Here is a 12,427-nt window from a genome sequence, read left to right on the forward strand (position 1 = left end):
TGAAAAATCCTATTTCTTGGACATGTTCTTCCCTGATTTACTTGCCCAGACAAAAAGCCCAACAACAAGCCACTCCAAATTTGAGATTTCTGTTAATAATTAATATAAAAGTCCATTTCACTTCTTAATGGTCATATCTTAAATTAATACTTAAATCTCATGTATTTTGAAGCTCAACAGATCTCAAGGCACTGATGGCACATACAGAGGTGAAGAAAGCAGCTGGTGCTCAGCTGACTCAAAAAGTTCAACTTCAAAAAGAAAGTTTGGGGAAAAGTTCATTAGACATTTCCTACATATTTCTTATTCTGCTTCAGATTATTTGGAAGTGCCATGAGTTCTCATAAAAATTAAATTAGGCTGTGCACAGAGACTGTGCAGCTGCATAGTCTGCTTCCAAAGTATATAAATAGCAGAACAGAGATAGATCTTTCAGAAATGTCTGGGATCTTCATGAACCACTGAACGTGAAACCACTGGTCTCCATGCTGCACAAATATATTGGCATTTGCAGCTCTTTGGCAGGAGCAGCCTGCTTACCCCAACAATGAAGCTGAGCTTTTAACAAAGTTAATCTTTCAGAAGAGATCAGAAAGTAGATTCTGCTGGATTGTGGGCGGTGTATTTTCACGGCAAGAATTTTCATGGCTTTAGACAGCCTTTCAGTAAAATAATAGCCCATGTAAGTGCTATTCCATCTCTCTCTCAGTGGCTGGAAGAAGCACTGACTCCATGCTGACCTTAAGTCCTTAGGTATTAAAAGGACAGGCCTTTCAGCGACTCACCATGTCCTTAAACGGAGTATTCTGTCTGCAGGGGAACCCTTGCAATCCCTGTTTTTATTATTGAAATTTATCCCACGCCTTCTATTGGGAAAATCTGGGTTTGGTATAGCAGTGCTTTGCTATTACATGCATGACTCTAAGGTGAGATCCCTGATTCCAAGACCTCACCTTGGGCACTTTCCATTGCTGACTTGCTATAGACACAGCTTTCAGGGCCAAGGCAAGCTTACATGGCTCAGGCTCTGTGTTAGTGATTTTTTGAGATGGAGGTGACTTAAGGAGTCTGGACCCTGGCCTCCAGACAGCTTGTGAACATGTAAATCATAGAAATGACAGAATTGTTAAGTCTGGAACAGGCTTCTAAGAACCAGTACTGCCATGTTCACCACTAAACCATGTCCCCAGATGTCAAATCCACAAGTTTCTGAACATTTCCAGGTATGGTGATTCCATCACTTCCCTGAGGAATCTGTTCCAAAGCTAGATAACCCTTCTGTCAAAATTTTTTTCCTAATATCCAATCTAACCCTCCCCTAGCACAACTTAAGGCCATTTCCTCTCATCCTGTCACTTGTTACTTGGGAGAAAAGACAAACCCTACCTCACTACAACCTCCTTCACATTGTTGTAGAGAGATAAGGTTTTCCCCAGGCCACCTTTTCTCCAGGCTAAACACACCCAGCTCCCCCAGCTCCTCTTCATCAGATTTCTGCTGCAGACACTCTAGCACCTCCATGTCCTTCTTGTAGCAAGAAGCCCAAAACTGAACACAAATGCAGCAAATCAGAATAAGATAGCCTAAAAGGAGAACCAGTTTGGAATAAACTGCAGCTGTTACTCTTTTCACAACTAAATAATCAAAAACACTTCAGAAAAATCAATCTGCTTCTGTTATGCACTGAATTATTTGGCTCATCTAATGGACCACGAAGGTAAATTACACAGGGATCTTGTCTACTGTTTCCTATTTAGAGATGGCTCAAAGACTGAAAGAATATCTGTATACACCTCAAAGAAGTGCCTAACAAAATGCTTGAAGTATTTTTAGATTTAAATCAATGAGTGTGTATTGAAGAACATACATAAAGAAAGCTTTTCATCCTAACACCTGCAGTATAAACAAGAAGGAGCATACAGAAACAATTTTCATTTTCTCTCTTTATCCCTACCTAGATTATGTGTGACTTTTTCCAATAAAAAGAATTCTGAAGGCTGGTTCTTTGCAGTTTAAATGCCCTGTATGATCTATCACCATCAACCCAGAATGGGTGTTTACTTACACAGCTCAATAAATCTGTGGTACAAGAGGGTGGCTTGTGTCTTCTTTAATTGCTTGTATTGCCAAAAAACACTTTGCAATCTAACTTAGCTGTATCCCTTATGCACAACATGAGTATATTTTGGCAGTGCCAAAAACCTGCTTGTGCTCCTTACTGCTTGGCTAAGTCAACCCAAGTTTCTCAAACTAAATCAAAATGCATAAAATTAATTAAAAATGTCATAATACAAAGGAAGTCTATCTTTCTGATAAGAACTAGTCCAGTCCCAGCCGTGGTGGGCCACATTTTGCTGGCCATTGCTGTGGGGCAACCTTGGAGCTCCTGTACTCTATCCTGGGGACTTCCAGCTCTGTTTCTTTTCTCGTGGCAAAAACCTTTTCTACACTGGTAGGTTAAGACAGGGTAAAAGGCAAATAGATTCCCCCAAGGCAGTGGGCTGAGAGTTTTCAAATTAATCCTCCAAGCTGAGTGTTTTCTCAGTAATAATATGACAGCTTGTTGGTACAACTGCTGCTGCAAAACAATCACACTACTGGAACAGTCCAGCTGAGGCACTCAATTCACCCTTGCAATGTATTTTCAAGTTATTTGGCTTTATTCAGATCCTGATGCTATAGCCAAGGGTTTCCTGTTCCTGTACTCCAGAACAAAACTTCAGAGAAGGTGTGATAATGAAATGTGGCACAAGTGTTTCATGCTGAGATCTCATAGATGGAAATTGAGGTTATTCTTCATTTTGAAAACTGATGCTCAAGAGACATGTCAAAATACATAACATTACCTATCTGAAAAAAACTGCTGTGAAGACATTCAAAGCAGAACATTTTTGTGAATATGGTTGATCAGAAAGATGAAATTAATTTGTGCTGATTAGCTTTAAGGAAGAATCAAAGAACATATATTCAAAGAGATCAGCACACTGAAAAAAAAAAAAAAAAAAAAAAAGTCTTGTGTGTTTTTTCCTTTTCCATGACCATAGCAAATAAGTCAAGGAATAATGACATAATTGTGCCATATAAGCTATGAATGAGATATAAGACAAGCAGGCTAATCGTTCCTCTAATGAAGCACAGGGAGTAAAATCTTACAAGATCTCAGTCATTTAAGCACTTTAAAGATCAAGCTAAACAAACTTTATCCAGGTGTAAGGGATGCTTGTTTCATCCTCCTTTAGCAGAGAGAAGAGTTTATTGCTGATGGTCAGAACACTATTGAGGGCTCCTTACTGGCCTCTTCCCAGGGCAGGTAATTTTTTCAGGACAATGATTTCTAAGGTCTCTCCTAGTCCTGTGAGGTAAACAATCTCCCACTTCTTAAGTACTTTTGCATTCAGTCACTGCATTTTCTTTAGAAGTTTCTATGTGGTGGGTCATGTCCATGCAGTGCATCACAGACAGATGCTGACTTGCATCCTGCTTCTTGGCCTCTTCCCCCAGAGATATTCTTACCCCTCCAGGCAACACCGAGTCAGAGCTGGTCAGAGCCCAAAGGTGAGTTTTTCCCTGTTATATATGCAGCTTTTGACAAAAGAAGTGATTTGGTGCCACCAGAGGGCTGTAGTTCTACAGCAGGAGCAGGCTGTGGCTTGGAGATTCAGCACCATGTCAGTCCCTGACATAAGCAACCCCAGAGATTCCTGCAGAGAATTTGCTTTGTGGTGAGAAAGAAGCTGGATTTTGTCCTTATTGAAATAGTAATGTGCTGCTACAAGCTGCTGCTCCTGCTCAGGGGGACCAAATCCTGCTGGGATGAGGATGAGTCCCCTAGCAGAGGTGGATGTGCTGATGTATAGGTACATACCTGCAAAGGTACATATCAGCAAGCCAGTCACAGCCAGGATCAACTCAAGGCCATGGAAAGCTACACCCTAAATTTGGGGACACTGTTTCAAGTTTGGGAGAGTTAAAGTTTGTTTGAATGGGATCATGGGAGGCACTTCCTTAATATAGATTATGTGGCCTGTTATGATTGGTTAGAATGTTTCTAGAATGTTCCATATTAGTGTATATAAATTGGGATTGCTCCTTCTTAGAGGTCTTTGTGTTTGGCTGTATTCAAGAATGTTCTTGTTACTGCAGCAAGAAGAATAAAGGACCCTTGGATTTTCCACCTAAGACCCGTTGCCCACTTTTTCTTCTGCACTGACCCCTCACAACACGACACAGACCAGCCCAAATTAATACCCCAAAGTAACAACAGCACTGGGACAGATCCCTTTCTAAGATTTTCTGAAATCAGGCCAGAAGAAAGTCTGCTGCACACATCTGGTGCTCAGTTGTGCTCTTCAGAGAGATGGGCATGGAATCTGAGTAAAGGAAATGACATTGTTAATTTTTGTAGTGGTCGTACACAAAACTTAAATGGCAGGAAATTTTTGTCTGTTTTGTTCTGGCAAGTCTGTGATGGTAAGTAACTGAGTTTCCCTACTGCAGTGGTGGGCAGACAAGCTTTACCCAGTTAAGCTGAGATGTTTTTCCCTTCATTTTGGCTATGAGCCAGAAGAAATGCCACTCTGAGATGCCTTTTCAGTCAAAGGTTCAGATGTGAAAATTGGGTATTCAGGATTTTCTATTTTATTTTCTATTTTATTTTTAATTTTCTATTTTGTTTTTATTCTATCCACTCAGATTATTTTTTCCCGTTCTGAATTATGCAGAAAGTGGCAAAGTACAACACATCAAAAATAAATGAGATCTCTGACAAGTGGTTTAGACTAACTCAGACCTCCTGGGAAAAAAAAAGTGGAACTCAAGAAAGTAAGAAGACAGTTTGAGCTAATTCCTTTCAGCACTTAATATTCCCTGACTTGGGGCACAGGATGGCACCTATCCATACACCTCATTATTTAATAATACTGCTAATTTGTAAGGACAGGACATTTTGGAAATAATCTGTTATGTCTGTATCTTGTCACTCTGAAAATGCTTAAAATTGAAATACCTATTTAGTCTTTGTAAAAGTAACATTTCTTAAGAAGTTTATTCAGAAGCTTGAAGTACTGTGTCTATTTCATTGGCACTTCAAACCACAAAAAAATTCACTTGAACAATTCTTGTTTGCTCAAAATGTCTTTGATAAGTGAAATATTTCAGACCAAGTTTTTCCATGCAACCTTAAGGTTTTTCCCGTTTATTTCTGAATGAAAAACATAGTAATTGAGATATATATAATTTTAATGGGACCTATGGATATTCTCTGTTCAGTCAGAAAGGAGAGGTTTCTACCATGCTGGGCCTGGGAAAGAGTTTCAAAGGAATATAAATAATTATCTTTCTTGTTGTTCACATTTTTTGTAGATATGTTCTGCCACTGTGCATTCAGCACGCACCAATGGTGTGAGATGTTTTTACTTTGCATGATGTTCTCTACAAAAAAAAGTGATGTATTGGAAAAAAAGTTGTCGAGTTCAGTTCTTTTAGCCTTCTGACTTGAAGTCTTTTTCATTCCCTTCCTGCCTCAATGGTGACAGGACCAATAATATACTTCACAGTATAGAAGAGAGAAAATAAATACCATTTTCTCACTGAAGAGTTCATAATATGAGGAAAGAAAAGACATAGCATGTCCCATAAACCAAATGCTCTTTCCTTACACGTAGGAAAAAAAAGAGTAGGAAGCTTTTTCTGTGGGGGTGTTTAATTTCCTGGGGGCAGAAAGAAAAAAGGAGAGGCAGCTGAACTCAATGTGGGCTTCACCTGAGCCCTGTAGGCAATAGTCCGAATTCCTGTGGCAGAACAAGGAAAACAAGAGCCAGAGGAGATGTGCAATTGCTGGAAGAAATACCCCAAATGAATGAAGCAATAGAATCGGGGAAGGGAATCAAGAAGAATCTAAAAAGAAGGCAAAAAACCCTTGCATTTTTGGCTGCTATTCAACAGCTGTGGGCACATGCCAAGCTGGCTGTTTGGGGAGCACCACCACTGGTGATTCAGAGGAAGAGCTAATGGCAACTCAGCACTGACAGTAAGGAGGTCCAGCATAAAAAACAGGACAAGGAGCCTCCAGCAGACTGGGGAGAACTGGGGATGGCTCAAACCCCCCACTCCTCTCCTGCCTCTGCCCCAGAGTCTTCTTAAGAACAGCCTTCCCAGAGGAGGATGAGTGAGACCACAAACCCCACACATCCCAGCACTTGCAAATCTGAAAAGCTGACCCTGATCCTCACAGCCTCCAAAGGCACCTGCCACCCAGGTTAAACTGGCATTCAGAGCTACCTGGCCCTTCCTGGCCCCACAGGCCAAATAAAGGAGCAAGAAGAGAGCCAGAATGGGTATCTCTCCTCCCCAGCAGCACCAAGGTGCACACAGCATCTCCTTCCTGTCTCTGGAGCCAGCAGCTGTTGCTGTTTTTTCCTGCCCAGGAAGCAACAGTTAAAAACCACACATCTGGCAAATGAGAATGTTTTTCCTAATAGCATCCACAGGGGTGTGTGCTCCTCTCAGACACATCTGAGCAACATTTCATCACAATACTGGGGATGAATACATAGCCCCAAAATGAAATGAGCCATTACACATGCTGTGCACAGAGAAGAGTGCAAATTCTAAACACATACCATTTATTTCTCTTTCCTTCCCCTCTGCCCTGAATATTTAGCAAAGAACTCCTAAAATCCTGCCTTAAATTCTCAGAATGCAATAAAGTTAGGTAAGATGCTTGAATTCTCTCCAGAAGTAGATATATAAAGAAAGGTACTATGAGGACTGATTTTTACTGGATCACATCTCCAGTGCAGTGTCACAGGAATGAAGCAAAAAATGCTCTAATTCAAAAGGCAATTTTTAACCTGCCCTGTTTTTCTGGAAAATCATTCTGCCCTCAGAGTTGCCAAAGGCATTCTACTAATGAACAGACCTACAGAGGGAGAAGTAAACAACAGGGAGGTTTGTGCCTTGAGAGCAAGAAACAGAATTCACCAATTGCAACAAAACTCAAAAGAGAATTTTTGAGAAGAAATTACACCAGGGTAGGGGAAGTGTTTCCTTGTCCTCTTTCCCTAATTTTACCATAGATGAAAGTGGAAATGTTAAAGAATGTAAGACATGTAACAGGATAAATTATGTAATTTTGAATAAATGGGAGGTGAAAACAGAATTATCTCCCTTTGTGTTTGTGTTGCTTGTCAGCTCTGCTTGCCATGAATCTCTTTAAACAGGAGATATGATAAAGCACTTTGTTAAGTTTTCCTACAACAAAAGTTCAGGAAACAAAAAGATGATGTCTGTGACTTGAGGAAAAGATATAAATAGTATTCTTTAGAAATGAAAGCCTTCCTATGACTGAAGCAGCAGCCCATCAGTTCACTGCCACTGACACTGGTTTGCATCAGTCCAGCAGTCATCTTATTGTTGTTATGGCATAAACCTGGTTAGAGGACATGCATGCCACAAATGAAGAAAGGAATTAGTGAGATTAATTCATACAGGGGAAAAGACCAGCTGTCATCATAAATACAAGGTGTTCCATGTTATAAAGGCATTTAAGAAGTCTCTTTTTCATCTCCCTGATTGCCTACAGCAGGGAAAATTTGGTCATGTCAGTATCAATCACTGACATTCACAGGTATTTAAGTAAAAAATGAGAGTCCTGCTTATTTCCAGCCTGTTTCTGAATGGTTTGTGTGGAGCAGATCACCATGAAGCCCTTCACCTCTCCTGTGACATGCAGAGCAGACATGCAAAGCTGAACTTTGAGGTGCCATCATATCAGGAAACTCTCCTAAGGCCATGGCCTTTGCTTTCCAAATGCCACTGAAACTGTGGGAAAAACAGGAACTGTCCAGCACCATCTTTTAAGTGTTAGAGAATCAGGCATTACTTTATTCTAGCCAGTACAGGATGTGCAATGTGAATAATTCCATCCACACATGCCCAGTTGTGCAGTGGAAATCATTCCATCAAACACAGCCAGCATGTACAGTAGAAATCATTCCACCATACTTTTTTAACCAGACTTTTCACATATTTATACATAAACTAAATAAACTCTTGTTCATTGATTCCACAATTCTTAATATTCAGTCTCCTATTGGTTATTGATCTCTTCGATGCTAGTTTAGCCTTCCTTCTTTGGTTCTCTTATAAACCTTTTCCCAGACCAGGTGTCTCTGACTGCACCAGGGAGTAACATTTCTTAATGTCTGTTTATCTCCTCTGTATCTTCTGTCTACTTCCGATCTAAACTCTCTGAGTCTAGGAATTTTATTTTAATTGATTGAAGCTCTCACCCATTGAAATTCAAACCTTCAGTGCACAGAATCTTTTAAGGAGAAACATTAATTCCACTCCCCTTGGCAAAGGTGAACAAACCCATGATTAAAGTTACTCAAGAAGTTAAAAGTTGTATCATTTCCAACACAAACATGAAAAATGTCCCTTGGCATTCATTGCAGAATTACTCAATACCTGCCTGTACTGATTCTGCCAAGTATTTTTTATTGAGCAGAATTCTGAGTCTCAGGTTACTGCTGGCAGCAGTCTGACCTCTTGAAGCATGTGAAATAACTGCATGCAGGAATCACTGATAGTCTGTTACCTGACAAAAGGAAACCACCTATAATTTACTCTGAATTCACTGCATCATCCCTTAGGGAAATTTTCCTAAGCACTCAAGGCAAATTCTCCAACTCTGGTTGTACAGAATTGCTCTGGGGTCATTGCCTGATCCTCCAGACATGTTATTATTTCGTGACTCCCTAACAGAAATGTAGAAAGTTGGTTGTTACTGTGCAGTCAACTGTGTGATTTAAAGAGGGTGCATCAGGGAGAGAGGAATCCCCAGTGATAGCTGGGAAAAAAAAGAAACCAAGTACCCTATGATGAGATGCATTTCAGGATAAATTCCCCTTTTCTCCATGATGCCACAAATTCCCTTTGATGCCTGGCAGGTTGAGTCAAGGAATTAGGAAGGATCTGCCAGGGAAATATTAATTCTCATTTGTGGAGAGGAAATCGAATTGAGGGAAGGTTTAGGTTGGATATTAGGAAAAAAAAATTCACTGAAAGAATAATAAAATACTGGAATTGTGTTCCTAGGGAGGTGGTGGAATCACCATCTCTGGATATGTTTAAAAAAAGACTGGACTTGGCAGTCGGTGCTATAGTCTAGTTGTGCTGTTAGGGCATAGGTTGGACTTGATGATCTTAGAGGTCTCTTCCAACCTCATTATTCTGTGATTCTGTGTGAGATAATGGAGAAAAGCAGCCTTTAAGTCTCCTTGTAACTCTCAGGCACATGGCATAGCTCTTGCCCTGCTGCCACTCCTTGGTTCCAGCTCCCTGGGGAAGGATCTGGCCCAGTGGTGCTGGTGATTGCAGAGGTCCATGCTCCTCTCACTGACTCCTGATCCCAGCTGCCACCACTGCATCATCCTTGGGAGCAGAAAACTTCATGTCACTTGTTATCTGCATTTCCATTATCTCCCAGCTCTTGCTTTACATTAGAACAGGCTGAGTCCAAGTAACATGCTCCACTTGTCTTGAGGTGTCTGCACCAATTTGTCCTTTTGACATCATTTATTTTTATCATCTCCTCCGCCTCATTCTTTTGCTCTTCACTTTCAGACCACACAATTTCTGGTTTGACCCTCTCCTTATTGCCTGAAACTCAGCCAAGTTCTAGTTCAAGGCTGGACTTGATGGTTTGGTTTGCAGCCTTAGGTGTGTATTTTTGCTGCAATGACTTCAGTCAGCTTTGCTGTTTTCACACCCACTGCAATACTGGAACTTCACAACTTGCCAAGCCTGACCCACAAACTGTAACCCCCTTTTTTGAATTCTGCTCTTTTTTGTAATCTCAAGATTACTTACCAGTTTTTAGGTACAAACCATTTAATGTAAAAATTACATCTTGCTGTAAATAATTTATATAAAAGGATGGCTACCATCCTCAGAAGTGACATTATTTATTTGCATTGATACTGTTTTAGAGTAAGTCTCACAGATCATTTGTAATCAGATGCTGGTGTACAATTTTCCTTCCAGTGTCTCAAGCAATTTATTTAATGGATTCACTGAAAGTTCCAGAACTAAGATCAAATTGAACTGAACTGCTTGACTTCATTATCTTATTCCTCCTATCACTGCAAAGCTATTTTTTTTTTCCTCCTACTCTGGAAACTAGAAAATTGGGAAAACTTAAGACCAATTTTCAATAATGAGCACACAAAACTACAGAATAGGTGTTAGTGGGAGTATCATTGACATTTTCTGTGACCTATCTCCCATGTTATTGGCATTATCAAGAGGTTTTGCAAAACCAAAAGTGGGGAAAAAAAAAAGAAAAGGAATAAAAACTTTGCCTTAGTTTTGTATATAGGTGAGCTTGTAATACTTACTAAAGATTAGTGGCTAAAATGTTCTTCACTTACCAAAAATTGCAGTTCTGAGAGTGGATTTCAGATTTCCAAAACCAAAGCCTATAAGAAAACAAAGTCCCACTGTACAACACAGCCAGAGACTCTCACAGGGCATTGTTTCTCAGTATAGCCTTTTTGCTTAGAAAAAAGATTTCCCAATCACTCCCTGGTCTTGAAGCATCCCTACAGTAGCAAAACATTGAGATGTTAATTTATTTTATAATTATTTTTTTGTAATCTGATTTTCTAATATAATTTACAGTTCATGGCTTTTTCCCTTAAATGGCTTCTTGTAGTTCAGAACCCAGTGCTTTAAGCAAAATTATGCCATGGTTGGAGGCTGTGTGCTCACCAAAAGGAATTTGAAGTAAGTAATTGTTATACTGCTTCCTATAGTCATTTAGTGTTGGTCTTCACTGTGGCCATTTCCTGTTTCAGTAAAATGTTATTTACCTCCTCCCTGTGAAAGGTTTGTGCAGAGCTCATTCTAAAGGGCATATTGAGGCATGTTAGTAACAAACTCCCCTTGATTTGTCTTTTCATTTGAAATGGCTCACGAATGTTCCAAACCTGACAAGAAAATATCAAAATAAATAACATCTAAATTATTGCTGCAATTGTACACAGAAAGCTAGTTGCCCACAGCTATGTTTAATTCTGTATTTATGTCCAGTCTGCTACAAGGTTATGTCAGATAAGGTAAATTAACCTGGATCCAAATGTGTGCTGAACACAGAGATTGCATATGCGCTGTCTCAATTCTCTCCCTTGGCAGAATGTGCTAAATTTTCACCTCTGTAAAAGCCAGAGGCCATGCACCCACCAAAGCCACTCTCCCACTTCTCTCCACAACTATAAAGGGGAGAGAAAATTTAATGAATGGTTCATGGGTTATGCTAAGGACCAGGGGAGATCATCAAATACCTTCATGGGCAAAATAGGCTTTAATTAGAATTACGGATTAAATTTATTGCTAACAAAATCACAGCAGAATAATGAGAAGTAAAATAAAGCATTAGAAACACCTTCCTCCCACCCCTCCCCTGCCAAAGCAGAAGCCATAATTCATCTGTGCTGGTTTCAAGGTTGTTTATTCTGTTTATCTCTAACATGTTCTGCTGCCCTGCCGCAGCTCTGTCCTGCAGGGCAGCGTGTGGGGCTCTGCCCTCAGTGGGATGTTACAAACATTAAATACCACAAACTACCTGTGCTGGATTTACAATAACGTGCCAATATCTGTCACCTACGTTGGACAGTGTGTCCCCAGCCTAAACCAACAGAAAAATGCCAACACCACAGTGAAACATGGAGGGCATGAAGAAGGAGGAAAAGGACAAGGCACACCCAATTTCCTCCATCTTTTCCCCTTTGAACCCCTAATCTAGAAACCTAAAATTTTACTTTTGCACCCGTGCCACACTTAATTATTACTCATATCAAACACTCAGAGCTTGTAATTCATCCTGTAAGATTAAAAACTCTTTTCCATGGACAGAGATCACAGCCAGTGTCTCTGGGGGCTCTGTCCAGGGGGGTTCCTGACCCCTGCCAGGGCAGCCAGAGGGAAGCCCTGGATTCCCACACACCGACCTTGGTGTTTGCAGAGTTGTTCTTCCCGCATGTTCTCACCCTGCTCTGGCCACAATTATAATAATGCAGTAACTTCTTTTTCTTTCCTCTTAAATGTGTTACCACAGAGGTGTCACCATCATTTCTAAGTGGCCCAGCCCTGACCAGCAGCACATCCATCTTTGGAGCTGCCAGGGATTGGCTCTGCCAGACATGGTGGAAGCTTCTGGCAGCTCCTTGCAGCTCCCTGTAGCCCCCTGGCTACCAAATCCAGGCTCTTCAAACCCAGTATACCCTCTAAGGGGTAAAATAAGGAAGCAGATCAGAGAATATGTTCATTGCTGCTGGTACTCCCAAGTTCCTGGAGGAAATCATCACTGTGAGCATTGCACAGAGCTGTGTCCCCATGCAGTGTTTGGGGTTATCACAGTGTGCCT

This window comes from Taeniopygia guttata, chromosome 3 (genome assembly GCF_048771995.1).
Source record: "Taeniopygia guttata chromosome 3, bTaeGut7.mat, whole genome shotgun sequence".
Classification (NCBI taxonomy): domain Eukaryota; kingdom Metazoa; phylum Chordata; class Aves; order Passeriformes; family Estrildidae; genus Taeniopygia; species Taeniopygia guttata.